This window comes from Apium graveolens, chromosome 2 (assembly GCF_009905375.1).
Source record: "Apium graveolens cultivar Ventura chromosome 2, ASM990537v1, whole genome shotgun sequence".
Classification (NCBI taxonomy): domain Eukaryota; kingdom Viridiplantae; phylum Streptophyta; class Magnoliopsida; order Apiales; family Apiaceae; genus Apium; species Apium graveolens.
The window spans coordinates 268,352,613-268,368,246 of NC_133648.1; positions in this window are offsets into that span (position 1 = coordinate 268,352,613).

Sequence of the window (15,634 nt, forward strand, 5' to 3'; positions counted from 1 at the left end):
AATGAAGAAGATTGAGAAGGAATTAATGGCTTAAACTCATGATATAGTCCTAACTAAGCATGAAGATGATTAGGGAATTATCTTACCAATTTAGGAAGCTTGGATCTTGGATTTTGAAAAATCTTGCCTTTAAAAAGTGAAAAAGCCGAGAGCAATGAAGAACTAATGCCTTGGTTTCTTTTTGTTTTGATGAAGAATGAATTATTTGGCTTGGTTGGTTGTAGTTTTGTATTTGATTTAGTCAATTACCTTCTTGCCCTTGAATTTGTGTGGTTACAAAGCCACCACACCTCCTTCCTTCCCATATCATGCTTATGTCATCCTCATGATGTCATCCTCCCTTCCTTGTCCTCTTTCTATTGGTTGGATGACATCATTCCCACTAATCCCTTTGATTAACTTCCTAATCGTTTGCCTAATGACCGCTGATCTTTTATACGGTTCGCTTAACTTTCGTTTTCGTTTATCGTTTGAAGGATCATACCCGGGATCTTATTACTTAGGTTCCTTTAACCTTTCTCAATACATTATATTCCTTTTTATGATCCTCTATTATAATCCTTTAATTTAAATCCTTTTTATCCTGTTACCTTATACTCAATTCTCTCCGTATCTTGTGGATTTCCGGGAAAAACCAAAGTATTCGGAATTGGATTCTGACGATCTTTACATACACTTATATACTTCATAGAGTACTAATAATATCCCAGAATATCCATAACAGAACCCCTACATAGTGTGGCGTGAAAAGTTTTCTCATTCAGCTAAAACACTATTCACAAGGGTTACAAAAAGTTGAAAATTTTGGGGTTATTACAGTCTCCCCTCCTTAAAAGGATTCCGTCCCGGAATCAAACAGAAAACAAATGGGGGTACTTTTCTAGCATTGTGCTCTCTAGTTCCCAAGTTGATTCTTCCACGTTATGATTCTGCCATAGTACTCTGACTAGCTTGATCACTTTGTTCCGAAGCACCTGCTCCTTCTTATCCATAATCCTTACTGGCTTCTCCACGTAAGTTAGATCTGGCTGCATATCCACCTGCTCGTACTCCACTATGTGCCTGGCATCCCGATGATACCTCCTTGGCATTGACACATGGAACACTTTATGAACTTGTTGCAAATTAGGGGGTAGGGCTAGCTCGTAAGCTAACTTTCCAATCCGTCTTAATATCTCAAAAGGTCCAATGTATCTTGGGCTCAGTTTTCCTTTCTTTCCGAACCTCATTAATCCCTTCCAAGGGGATACTTTCAACAGTACTAAGTCCCCTACTTCATATTCCTTGTCCTTTCGGGCTAGGTCTGCATATTTCTTCTGTCTGTCTTGGGCTGCTACAAGTCGCCCTCTGATAAGATCCACTATATCTTTGGTCCTTTGGACCACTTCGGGTCCGAGCATCTTCCGCTCTCCTACTTCATCCCAGTATAAGGGAGATCGACACCTTCTTCCATACAGGGCCTCATAAGGCGGCATTCCGATGCTAGCATGAAAGCTATTGTTATAAGAAAGCTCGATCAACGGCAAGTGATCATCCCAACTTCCTTTAAGGTCTATTGCACAGACTCTCAACATATCCTCTAGTGTCTGGATGGTCCTTTCACTCTGTCGATCCGTCTGGGGATGGTACGCGGTACTCATATTTAACTTGGTCCCCGCACACTCCTGAAAGCTCCTCCAAAATCAGGAGTTGAACCTGGGGTCTCGGTCTGAGACAATGGACGCTGGGACTCCATGTCGCGTCACTATTTCCTTAAGGTAAATGTCCACCAGTCTATCGACTGTGTATCTCTCATTGATAGGAATGAAATGAGCTGACTTTGTCAGTCGGTCTATAATTACCCAAATGGCGTCGTGATTGGCTTTCATCCTTGGCAAGCCTACAACAAAATCCATCGCTATCTGTTCCCATTTCCATTCGGGAATCTCCAGGGGTCGCAAAAGTCCACTGGGTCTCTGGTGTTCTGCCTTTACTCTTTGGCAAGTCAAACACTTGTTTACCCATTCTGCTACATCCCTCTTCATGTTGGGCCACCAGTAATATTCCTTCAAATCCCTATACATCTTGGTACTTCCCGGGTGAATGGAATACCTTGAACTATGGCTTTCATCCAAAATCTCATCTTTAAGTTCTTGAACATTCGGAACCCAAATTCGGTAGGAGTACCTCATTATCCCTTTATCATATTTCTCAGTATGGATCTCCTCTCCAGTCATTGACTCTCTGCCTTCATTCATTATTTTCTCCTGGCACAATCTGATCTTTTCCAATAACTCTGGCTGCATTGAGATCTCAAAAAGCTTTTCAGCTCCGGTTCCGGTTACCTTTACTTCTATTTCCATTCTCTCAATATCCCTTATCAACTCTTCCGAAGTCGTTATCATTCTGAGTCTCTCCTTTCTACTAAGGGCATCAGCCACCACATTGGCTTTCCCTGGATGATAGAGAATCTCACAATCACAGTCCTTGATTAGTTCTAACCATCTCCTCTGGCGCATGTTGAGCTCTTTCTGTGTAAATATGTACTTGAGGCTCTTATGGTCTGTGAAAATCTCGCACTTCTCTCCATACAAGTAGTGCCTCCAAATTTTTAAAGCAAATACTATTGCCGCGAGCTCAAGGTCATGAGTAGGATATCTAACCTCGTATTCCTTCAGTTATCTCGACGCATACGCAATAACTTTACCGTGCTGCATAAGCACACATCCTAATCCTTTGTGCGACGCGTCACTATATATCACAAAATCTCCTTTTTCGTCCGGCAATGCCAATTCCGGAGCCGTTATCAACCTTTTCTTTAATTCCTGAAAACTGTTCTCGCATTTCTCCGTCCATTCAAACTTCTCTGTCTTACGAGTAAGTCGTGTCAAAGGGGCTGCGATCTTCGCAAAGTCCTGTACAAATCTACGATAGTAGCCGGCCAATCCTATGAAAACTCCTTACCTCTGTGGGTGTGGTTGGCCTTTCCCAATTTGAGACCGCCTCTATCTTGGAGGGGTCGACCAATACTCCTTCTTTATTGATCACATGTCCTAAAAACTGTACTTCATTCCGCCAGAATTCACACTTCGAGAATTTGGCATATAACTGCTCCTCTCTGAGTATTTCTAGAGCTATCCTCAAATGCTCTGCATGTTCTGCCTCAGTCCTTGAGTAGATCAAAATATCATCGATAAAAACTATCACACACTTGTCCAAGTACTTCTTAAATACTCTATTCATTAAATCCATGAAAGCCGCTGGGGCGTTGGTTAATCCAAAGGACATTACCAAGAACTCATAATGCCCATACCTGGTACGGAACGCTGTCTTGGAAATATCTTCAGGTTTAATCTTTAGTTGGTGATATCCAGTTCTCAGGTCGATCTTGGAAAAATAAATAGCATCCTTTAGCTGGTCGAACAGATCGTCTATTCTAGGTAATGGGTACCTGTTCTTTATGGTTAGCTTGTTCAACTCTCGATAGTCTATGCACAACCTCATGCTCCCATCTTTCTTCTTAACAAATAAAACTGGTGCTCCCCACGGAGACACACTGGGTCTTATCATACCCTTATCCAAGAGTTCCTGCAATTGGATAGCTAATTCCTTCATTTCTAACGGGGCTAACCGGTAAGGTGCTTTTGAAACTGGCGCCGTCCCTGGGGCCAACTCAATAGCAAATTCAATCACTCTATCGGGTGGTAATCCCGGAAGGTCTTGTGGGAATACATCTTCAAATTCGTTGACTACTGGAATATCTTGTAAGTTGGGCACCTCCTTCTGCGTGTCCACCACATAGGCTAGGTAAGGCCTCACTTCCTTTTCGTAGCATCCTTTTGGCCTGGGCCATAGGTCAAAAATTTCATGCGTCCTGCCTCTTTCCTCTAAATATAACTTCTTTCTTCCCGGGGATATTTAACTTAACTTTCTTCCCTTTACAGTCTATCTGAGCATCAGTTGTTAGATAGCCAGTCCATTCCCAAAATCACATCAAACTCCCCTAATTTAAAAGGAATCAGATCAACACTGAAAGATTGCTCCCCTATGCCTATCTCACAGGCGGGGTGAATCTGGTTAACAGGAATAATTTCATGATTGGCTATTTCTACTTGTAAGGGTTCTATCAAGGGTTCAGCCTTAAGTCTTAACTTACGCGCAAGGTCCTTTGATATAAAAGATTTAGTTGCTCCCGAATAAAATAAAACATTTGCACTGACTGAATTTAGAGAAAGGGTACCTGCTATCACATCTGAATCTTTCATAGCATCCTGGACTGTCATGTTGAAAGTCCTCGCAGTAGGTGGCTTATTGGAAGCAGCCCTGCTTGCTCCCGAAGCTGCTGGTTTGTTCATTGGGCATTCCCTCTTCCAATGACCTGGGCGTCCGCACTGATGACAAGTGGTGGTTGGAATGACGGCAGGGGTTGATGATGGGCACTTATTTGAGTAGTGGCCTTCCCGACCGCACTTAAAACAGGTTACAGGCTTTCCTTTACACTTCCCAGTGTGATTCCTTCCACATATGTTACAGGCTGGCAATGGGGGTCGAGACTGGTTGGAATAGGACATTCTTGACTTCTGGCCGCCCTGGCTCACACTCACACTCATTGGACGCTTAAACCCAGTGTTCCTTCCTGGTAGGGACACTGCTCCTCGATTAAATCTAGTTGGGAAGCTCCTTCCTGCAGGAACCTCCACCCATGCTCATACTTTTCCTCTTTATTCCTTTCTTCTCTCTTTCCTTCTGCATCTGTTCACTTCCGAACTTCTACAATCGTTGCCTTTTGCACCAGAGTGGCATAGTCCGTAAGCTCAAGGATTGCCACCCTATTCTGAATCCACGGTTTCAGTCCCTGCTGAAACCTCCTAGCTTTCTTTTCCTCGGTGCTCACAAACTCCGGCACAAACCTTGATAACTCAGTAAATTTGCTTCGTACTCTGCTACAGACAAGTTATTCTGCTTTAGCTCCAAGAACTTGAGCTCCATCTGGTTTTCCATAAACCTCGGGAAATACTTTCCCAGAAACAACTGACTAAATCTCTCCCAGGTTATAATAGCATCTGTCTCCATGTTTTTCTTGGCCTCCCACCAGTAGTTAGCTTCTCCTTTCAGAAGGTAGGTAGCAAATACAGTCTTCTGTGCCTCCTCGGTACTCAAAATCTCAAAAGATTTCTCCATTTCCTTTAACCATGCCCTTGCCTCAACTGGGTCGGCTGATCCGTGGAACTCAGGGGGCTTAAGGGACTTAAAAGCCCTGAAAGAGTTTGCCACAAGCATTGCTACTTCCTTGAGGGGGTGGGTTGGGTTGACGTTCCAAATTCTGCCTTAGGAGTTGCATGAACTGGCCCATGGGATCCATGCCTGGGTTTGGTACTGGTTGCTCAACCTCGGTTTCTCCTTCTTCAACCTCTATCTCAAATCCCTCAACATCATATGTTTCCTCTTCCTCTTCATACAGGGAGTCATCCTGTTCCACATAATCCTCATCTTCCTCTTCACTGTGTTCTTGGTTTCTATTGTCCTGATTATGGCTTCCCTGGTCCTCAGATCCAGGGTTCGCCCTAGTTCCAATCTTTCTTGGCGGCATGATTCTGATAATAATTAAAAAAAATATTGAGAAAATTCAACGTTAGGTCGCAATCATATACAACATTGTGCCTTGCACAGCTCTTATAATGGGGAGAACGTATATCGCAATTCTATTATTTTAAGAAAGTTCTAATACGAAGTGTAGTAATAATAATGATAAAAACAGTGATCCCGTCACTATGGAACTGAACCGAAAGGAAACAAATATATACATAATGCGAGAAATACATAGTTTGATCTGGTCAAAAGTACAACAGTGCTACAGTCATCTGTGCCAAAAGTGATACACAAGAGTCTATCTGTCTAGTCAGAAAAAGGGATGCTATATACAAGTCAACTATCCCGGAAAATTGGCTCTTACTAAGGCCTCGGCTAACTAGACAACTAGACTATTCCATCATCAATCCTGAATCACACACCGGAGCGGGTCAGCTCCCATACCCTTTCCATCGCACGACGGAAGATATAGTCGGCCTGCCGCCTGGAGATCCTACCATGCCTGTCCCCCTGGAGAGATCTGAGTCTCGCTCGGGACGTGAGCTCTATCCCCGTAAGCTCCCTCCTCAAGGATCAGGGTATAGAAGCCCTAGTCTCATAAGCTCGGGTACGCCTACCCGCCCTCTCTGCATCCAACTCCCTCCTGGCCTCATCCAGTCGGCCCTCGGCAACAGCCACTCGGGTCCTCAATACATCCTGAACATATCCATGAGCTAACGAAGACTGCCTGTGGGCAGGGTCAAGAGGTGGTGAATCCGGAGCCGCTGAGGGTGCCTCCTCGGTCTGCCTAGGCTCGGAAGTATGGGACTCTGAGCTGTCATCATCGGGAATCCAGGATAGTGGTGGAGGGGTAGGAGCTCTGACCACCGAAAGTGTGGGTAAAGGGATACCAGCATACACTACCATAGGTCCAACATGCTCCTCAGCTACTGGGACCTCATCCGGGTCCTCCTCATCTGGAATAGCAATAACCTCTGTCTCTGACTCCTCTGAGGGGTCCTCCTCATCTGAAATAGCAATGACCTCCGTCTCTGACTCCTCTGAGGGGTCCTCCTCATCCTCCTCCATCTCAGGCTCCTCCTGATCCTCAACATCTAGAAGTGCCTCATCATGCTCGCGCTCGAACATCTCAGGGTCCCCTATCTCAGGCGCCTACACATTAAACGAGCTAAGTTACTATCATGATACTTATAAGGGTTCCCGTAAGGGTTTTAACTGTCAGTACTACTTTAAGTAGTCCGGCCATGAACTTGGCAAGAGTTCTTATTATCTTTGTGAGTTTATTATTATATCATCGCATCATCTCTGAGGTTTATAACGCTTAGCTCTGATACCATTTCTGTAACACCCCCAGATCCGGGGTCAGGGATCCGGGTCATCACGGTCTTTCTTTCCACAATATCACTTCACTTAATTAATAATAATAACCTTATGTTGTGACCCCACACTAACACACACCACAACCCGTTATAGTCTCAGAGATGAAATTGAAATAAGTACAAGTCTTTGAATCCACCATTTAAAAGTTATTACAACCTAAAATGATTACTTGATAAATTTACAGTTAATTGCCATTATCTGCCACAAGTTATAATTATACATAATTTGATTCTCAAAAGTAGATGGTCTGAACTACAATAGATCTACCTCTACAGCTATAGCAGCTACAACATCATCGGGAAGACGCGGGACGCTTCCCACGCGCTTGCGCTGGGTCTGCTAGAGTCTGGCCATCTCTCCTAACTGTTGTTGTGTGATGAAGAAATAAAGCAAGAGTGAGCCTTACAGCTCGCAAGATAATACATAGTGATAACAATAATATAAGTATCTAAATGGATACTTACTAGAATCTTTATCATGTGTAAGATAATTACTTACTAGATATAAGTAAAAACAAGGAATGAAGTTACCAATACTTCACTACACTTATATCATTTATAAAGCTACTTGAACTACCACCGTTCAAAGTATTATAAGTTTTTAAAAAAAAACATCCCATAGATGAGACCACAAGTTAAGACTTGAATAGATTCAATCTTTGAAATATTATTGAATGAAATAAAGTTACGAGATACTTTATTTAGTCCCGATATATATATATCCACATATATATCTCTTAAACATTTCCTGGAACCTCTGTTATGTAAAGTATGAACAGAGTTTGAAACATCCAATGAATTTTAGAAAGGAAAAGAATTTTGGCATAAACCAGATATCTTGCTGATCAGGCAAAGATACCAATAAGTAACCTTTTCTACTAGTAGATGGATGAATCCCCCACCGGTCATCACCCTGGCCACATAAGGACCTTGTGCTGGACCGCCACCCGGCCTCTTACGCGTTGATGGACTGCCACCCAGCCACTTATACTTTGATAGACCGTACCCCGGCCTGTCGCTTATGCCGACTCAATTAGATGGGCTTACTTCCCGAACATTGGGCAAGTAATCAATTCATTTATCAAAACAGCAACCTTGTTGCGAATATAAAATACACCATAGAGCCGGATCCCTCAGGTTTTGAGCGAGTATTTAAATCCCCTTAAAAGGAAGATCTTAAATATAAAAATGAGTTTTGGGATCCGCTCTAACTTTTAAAAATCATTTTGAAGACTCGAAAACACTTTAAAGAGTGTTTGGAGTAAAACTGATTTAATGAAATAAATCAGTCCCGATATATTAGAAAATATCTGAATATTATTATTTAAATAATATTCTCATAAAGAATTATCTTTATAAAAATAATTGAAGTAGAAGTATTAAAACTTATACTTGAAACGAGTATTAAATAACCAAAGATACACTTATATGAAAGTATTATCTTTATTTGAATAATCGAAAATAAGTTTGATTATTGATACCTTATTCTTTAATAAAATAAAGAATATATTTTAGTAATAAGCGGAGTCATAATACCTCGAATAAATATTATAAATAATATTCATAAAATAAAGGAGTCATACATCCTCGATTGAATATCCAAGTAAAATTCAATAATAATATAAAGGAGTCATAAGCCCTCGAATAATATTCGAAATAATATTCAATAATTAATATAAAGTTATCGAATAACCCTTATTCGATTAATAGTTTGGAAAACTACAACCATATATATATATATAAATATATATATATATATATATATCCATATCCATATATACAAAATCTACTCGGGATCCTCGACTCCCGGTTTTAGAAAATATTTTCACCTTTGGGTCCCTATACTAAGGGTATATGCAAGTTACCGCTATCCTCTAGCATACGTATTGTGCAACTATAAGCATTTGAACCAACAGATATATAAATCAAGAATATGAAACAGGCATGCATATATACCATATCACATGCTACAATATAACGCAAGAATTTGCTAATAACCAATATGCATTTATCGCAAGATCATGCATATACACATATACATCACAACAACAGTTATACGGGTAGAAAACTTGCCTGAGCGACTTGGGGTGATAAAAGGCTCGGGACGAGTCTGGTAACCTATAAACAACAAGTAAGTTGGAATTAAACCAAAATCACTTGTAAATCTATACTTTAACTAACTTAGACTCTAACGCTTGTTTTGCGCTCACTGATTCGCTTAAGTCACTCGGGTACCCTCGGCTCCACCATTTTTAATAATTTAACCTTTACGAGTTTTAAAGCGATTCCTTCGCGAGTGTCTTACCAACTTCCTAACACACTTACCATAAATGTTTCATACATTAATTAACCCTTTTTGGTCTTTAACCTATGTTTCAAAGTAAGGCGAGGGGAAAAGTTTCGTTCGCGAAACGCCGTTACTTGAAACGGTCGTTTCTCCTAAACCGTGCATCGGAATCGAACGAACTACATATCAAAACGAAGCTCGTAACATGAGCTATCTAAACATGGCAGTGGTCATAATCTAGCAGGGGGTTCTCGGGTCCTAATGCTATGCACAAAAACAGTCCAAAGAAAATCGGACGTTACGACGGCTATGTTTACGCGATTTCCTAATTTTAAACCATTCAAAACCAACCCAAATCAACCTCAAATCCAACATACAACCAACATCCATCCTTATCACATCATAAAAACCCCAACCAATTCAATTTAATCATTCATACTTATGCCTAAGCTTAACTTTAATCATACTTAAGTTCTTTTAATCAAAACCACAACATTTACCATTCCATTTCACTACCATTTCAAATCCCAAACTATAATCACAATAACAAGCTACAATATCATCCTACTAATCAAAATCATCTTATAATACATAGGAATCTAGGGTTTGGAGATGGTATAACTTCCTTGAAGTGGTGGGAGGAGCTAGGAAGCCTTAAGAAGCTTTGAGAAGTCTTAGGAATGCTTGGATCTTCAAGGAAAACAAGAAAAACTTCAAGTTAAAAACTTGAAAACACTATTCATAGTCTTCTTCTTTGATTAAATGAAGAAGATTGAGAAGGAATTAATGGCTTAAACTCATGATATAGCCCTAACTAAGCATGAAGATGATTAGGGAATTTACTCACCAATTTAGGAAGCTTGGATCTTTGATTTTTGAATTTTTCTTGCCTTTTGAATAGTGAAAAGCCGAGAGCAAAGATGAACAAGGCCTTGGTTTCTTTTTGGTTTTGATCAAGAATGAATTTTCTTGGCTTGGTTGATTTGTTTTTGTGTTTGATTTAGTCAATTACCTTCTTGCCCTTGAATTTGTGTGGTTACAAAGCCACCACACCTCCTTCCTTCCCATGTCATGCTTGTGTCATCCTCATGATGTCATCCTCCCCTCCTTGTCCTCTTTCTATTGGTTGGATGACATCATCCCCACTAATCCCTTTGATTAACTTCCTAATTGTTTGCCTAATGACCGCTGATCTGTTATACGGTTCGCTTAACTTTCATTTTCGTTTATCGTTTGAAGGATCATACCCGGGATTTTATTACTTAGGTTCCCTTAACCTTTCTCAATACATTATATTCCTTTTTATGATCCTCTATCATAATCCTTTAATTTAAATCCTTTTTATCCTGTTACCTTATACTCAATTCTCTCCGTATCTTGTGGATTTCCGGGAAAAACCAAAGTGTTCGGAATTGGATTCTGACGATCTTTACATACACTTATATACTACATAGAGTACTAATAATATCCCAGAAGATCAATGACAGAACCCCTACATAGTGTGGCGTGAAAAGTTTTCCCATTCAGCTAAAACACTATTCACAAGGGTTACAAAAAGTTGAAAAGTTTGGGGGTTATTACAGCCGAGGGCTTTGATTTCGAAATAAGAAATACTTGTCTATTACATAGAGATGTGTACATTGAATTAGAATCTAAAGGTCGTTACGTGCTACAGCCGTGGGCCGTTGGAGACTGATTCAATTGTACGAAATGTTGGGTTAGACTTGACTTAGAATATTGAGTTTGTCGTGCTACAGCCGTGACTCAATTATTCAAGAGGCTAAAGTTTTATTAGGGAATAACATAAGATGTAATTGACAAGAGTTGTCTGCCTATTGAACATCACATGACGTTTCGTGCTACTGCCGAGGTTGTGTGATGGAATGTAGGATCCCTATTCCCACTAGCATTATGAATGCTAAATTTTCACTTAGGGGTTGTATAAATTAGATAAACTAATGGGAGCCACTTATGAATAAAGACCCGATTCATATAGTGTCTTGAAATGAAATTGAATATTTGCTAAGTGTTGTTATGTGTTCATCATTTACAGATTTACTATATTCGTTATGTCTTCTGCACTATCACTCCGGAGTATACTAGATGCTCACAAGTTGACTAGTCCTAATTTTGCTGACTGGCTTCAAAACTTGAGAATTGTTCTCAGGGTTGAGAAACTGGAATATGTGTTTGACTCACCTAAGCCTACTGAACCTGCTAGCGATGCACATAATGATGAACATGTTGTGTATCGTAAGTGGATAGATGATGCAAATGTTGCTCAATGCATCATGCTAGCTTCCATGAACATTGAGCTACAGAAGCAACATGAGCATATGGATGCTCACACTATCCTTATGCATCTACAAGAGTTGTATGATGTGGCAGGGAGGACAGCTCGATATGAGATATCGAAGGAACTGTTCGGTTGTAGGATGTCTGAGGGATCATCTGTGAATGACCATGTACTTAAGATGATCAATTTGATTGAACTTCTTGGACAACTTAGTTTTGCCATGGATGGGGAGCTGAGCCAAGACTTGGTCTTGCAATCACTTCTGAGTTTGTTCTCACAGTTTGTTGTGAACTTTCACATGATGTCAGCCTGCCTAAAATCCACAACATGTTAAAGACTGCGGAATCGAATTTTCCCCCTAAGAAGAGTTATGTTCTTCTAATTGGTAAAGGTTCCAATCCTAAGAAAAGGAAGAAGAACCCTTCCAATAAGAAGAAAGTAGGTGAGAAAAAGCCGGTTCCACAAAGAGCTGAAGACCCCAAGAGCAAAGCTGTTTGCTTTCACTGTAACAAGGTGGGGCACCGGAAGAGGAACTGCAAGGTTTACCTTGCAGAATTGAAGAAGAAGAAGAAGGGTAGTGAGACTACCACTTCTGATTCAGGTATGTTCATGATCGAAGTTAATATGTCACTAAGTCAAATTTCTACTTGGGTATTAGATACCGCATGTGATTCTCATATTTGCAATTCGTTACAGGGACTAAGGAGAAGTAGGACTCTTGAAGAAGAGGAGGTGATTCTACGGATGGGAAATGGAGCAAGAGTTGCTGCTGAAGCTGTAGGATCATTTCATTTACATATGCCTACGGGCAAGACTATTATTCTAAATAATTGTTATTTTATTCCCTCGATTGTGAGGAATATTATTTCTATTCAATGTTAGACTTGGCTGGATTTTTGTTTGTTATTCAGAATAATAAATGTTCAATTCTTAGAGATAACGTTCTTTATGGAAGTGGTATTTTAAACAATGGTCTGTATGTATGTGACGTAGAGCATAATTTACTCAAAATTGAACATACTAATAAAAGAAAAAGGGATGATGAAAATCTCACTTTCTTGTGGCACTGCGGACTTGGTCATATTAGTGAAAATAGACTGTGGACATTGCATAAGGAAGGGTTACTTGACCCCTTTGATTTTGAATCATATCCTACATGCGAGTCTTGTCTATTGGGTAAAATGACCAAATCTCCATTTAGTGGACATGGAGAGAGGGCTGCAGATTTTCTAGGATTGATACACACAGATGTATGTGGACCAATGTCTACGCAAGCCATGGGTGGATTTTCATACTTCATTGCTTTCATAGATGATCGATCTAGATTCAGATATATGTATTTGATGAAACACAAGTCTGAAGCCTTTGAAAAGTTTAAAGAATATAAGTATGAAGTGGAGAAACAAACCAAACGTAGTATTATAACTCTTCGATCAGATCGAGGTGGTGAATACTTGAATGGAGAGTTTCTAGCTTATCTCAAAGAAAATGGTATAGTCTCCCAGTGGACTCCTCCATATACTCCACAGTTGAATGGGGTATCTGAAAGGAGAAATCGAACTTTGTTAGACATGGTTCGGTCCATGATGAGCTATGCGAATCTTCCAGTATTCCTGTGGGGTTATGCATTGGAAACCTCAGCATATTTACTGAATAAGGTGCCTTCCAAATCTGTTCCTCAAACTCCATATGAGATATGGAAAGAAAGGAAACCGAGTCTTAAACACGTTAAGATTTGGGGATGTCCAGCTTATGTCAAGAAAGTTGACCCAGATAAGCTGGAATCTCGATCTGTAAAATGTAATTTTATGGGATATCCTAAAGAGACTTTAGGGTATTACTTTTACACCGATCATCGGGTGTTTGTCTCCAGACATGCTACCTTCTTGGAAAAGCAGTTTATCCTAGAAGGAAACAGTGGGAGCAAAATTGAACTTGATGAAGTTCAAGATGCACAAACTACTACGGATCAAGTAGAAACACCTGTTCTGACTGAACAACCTTCTGTGGAACAGCCCATTCATAGGTCAGGGAGAGTGTCTCGCCAACCTGAGAGGTATTATGGCCTTGTCATTGAGAATGACAATGAGTTGTCAATCATTGATGATGACGACCCTGTGACCTATAATGAGGCTATGAGTAGTGTTGACTCAGAGAAATGGCATAGTGCCATGAAATCCGAAATGGAATCTATGTATACCAACCAAGTATGGACTCTGGTTGAGACGCCTGAAGGTGTTAAGCCTATTGGGTGCAAGTGGGTATACAAAAGAAATATTGGAGCAGATGGGCAGGTGGAGACCTATAAGGCCAGGCTCGTGGCAAAAGGATTCAGACAAAGGCAAGGGATTGACTTTGATGAAACTTTTTTGCCTGTAGCCCTGTAAAAATCAATTCGGATTTTGCTTGCGATTGCTGCTTACTACGACTATGAGATCTGGCAAATGGACGTGAAAACGGCCTTCCTTAATGGGAAACTTGAAGAGGAAGTGTATATGACACAGCCAGAGGGTTTTCTTTCCAAGGGAAATGAACACCTGGTGTGTAAGCTGCTGTGAACCATATGTGGTTTAAAGCAAGCTTCTCATAGATGGAACATCCGTTTTGATGAGACAATCAAAGAGTTTGGTTTTATCAAAAACATAGATGAACCATGTGTCTATAAAAAGGTTAGTGGAAGCGCAGTAACATTTCTTGTATTGTATTGAAAGAGGAGATGTCAAGAGAGTTGACACACATAACAACGTAGCAGACCCACTCACAAAGCCACTTTCTCAAAGCCACTTTGATCGTCATAAAGACAAGATGGGTATTAGATACCAGAGTGATTGGCTTTAGTACAAGTGGGAGATTGAAAGAGATGTGTTCTAAGTCCAATCATGTATGATGATTTAGGAATAACTTTTATGTAATCTGTTTTGATTTCATTGATATTAATAAAAGACTTTTTTTGGTTTTATTGCGGGCTTTATCTATTTAAGTGTTTAAATAAGATATATCATAGTTTAGAGTAAAGCTTTTTATGGATTATGATGAGATCATAATAATGAGACCTAAAAGATGATAACTCTAAACTTAAATATTTCCTGTCGTAGGATTACTAACTGGTAATTAGTAATCCACAAAGATCGGTACATACTATGCTTGCTTCATTATGAAGGATGCCTGTTCTCATAGACATTTGTGTGGTGACATTATGCTAGTATGTAGGTGCTTATTATAGAATAAGTTCACTGAACATGACTCATACAGCTGAACAACTGATGGAGTTCACTCACGTGTCAGCAGTTGTTCACATAGTGATAGTTGTACAAGTATCCTTAGACTTGAGGTCATCATAGTCATCTTGTGTACACTTAACTATGCTTTGGTTTAGTTCTTATTCTCTAGGGACAATTATAAGGCCTCTACTGGGTATAGGAATTTGTACACGAAGATAGTGTATGATCAATAAAGGATCTACCCCTTCCAGTGAAGGAAGAGAATGTTCAATGCTGATCCACTTATGCTAGTTCAGGAATCTCTGGCCAGAGTGAATGAAATTAGAAAGGAGTTTATAATTTACATTAAATAGAACTAAGCATAGTGAATGGGAAAGCAAATGATTAAATAAGATAGGTTTGACACAAGTTCCATGCCTTGTATTTAATCGTGACATTGCAAGGTAAAAGGAATTGATTGTACGGTAACTACTCACTGAATAGGTTCTTGGTATTCTAAGCAGTGAATTCGTATTATCCGGATAGTCGCGATATGCTGAGAAGTATCCCTCACGATGTAGAATAAATATGATTAATTTATTAATTAATTATATTTAATGAATTAGAGAATTTATATAAATAATGATAAAATAGTTTTATTATTATTTATTTCTACTACCGGCTTAATATTGAACCTACAGGGTCACACCATAAAAGAGAATGATTTAATGGTGGAGGAATTAATTAATAATGGCTGGTAATTATTTATTTGTGAAATAAATAATTAATTAGCAGATTTAATAATTGATTAAATGAGATTTAATTAATTCTTTATATTATTAATTAAGAATTTAATTTTGGAAATTAAATCAAGTGAGAGAATTATTTTTCTAAAGTGTTTAGA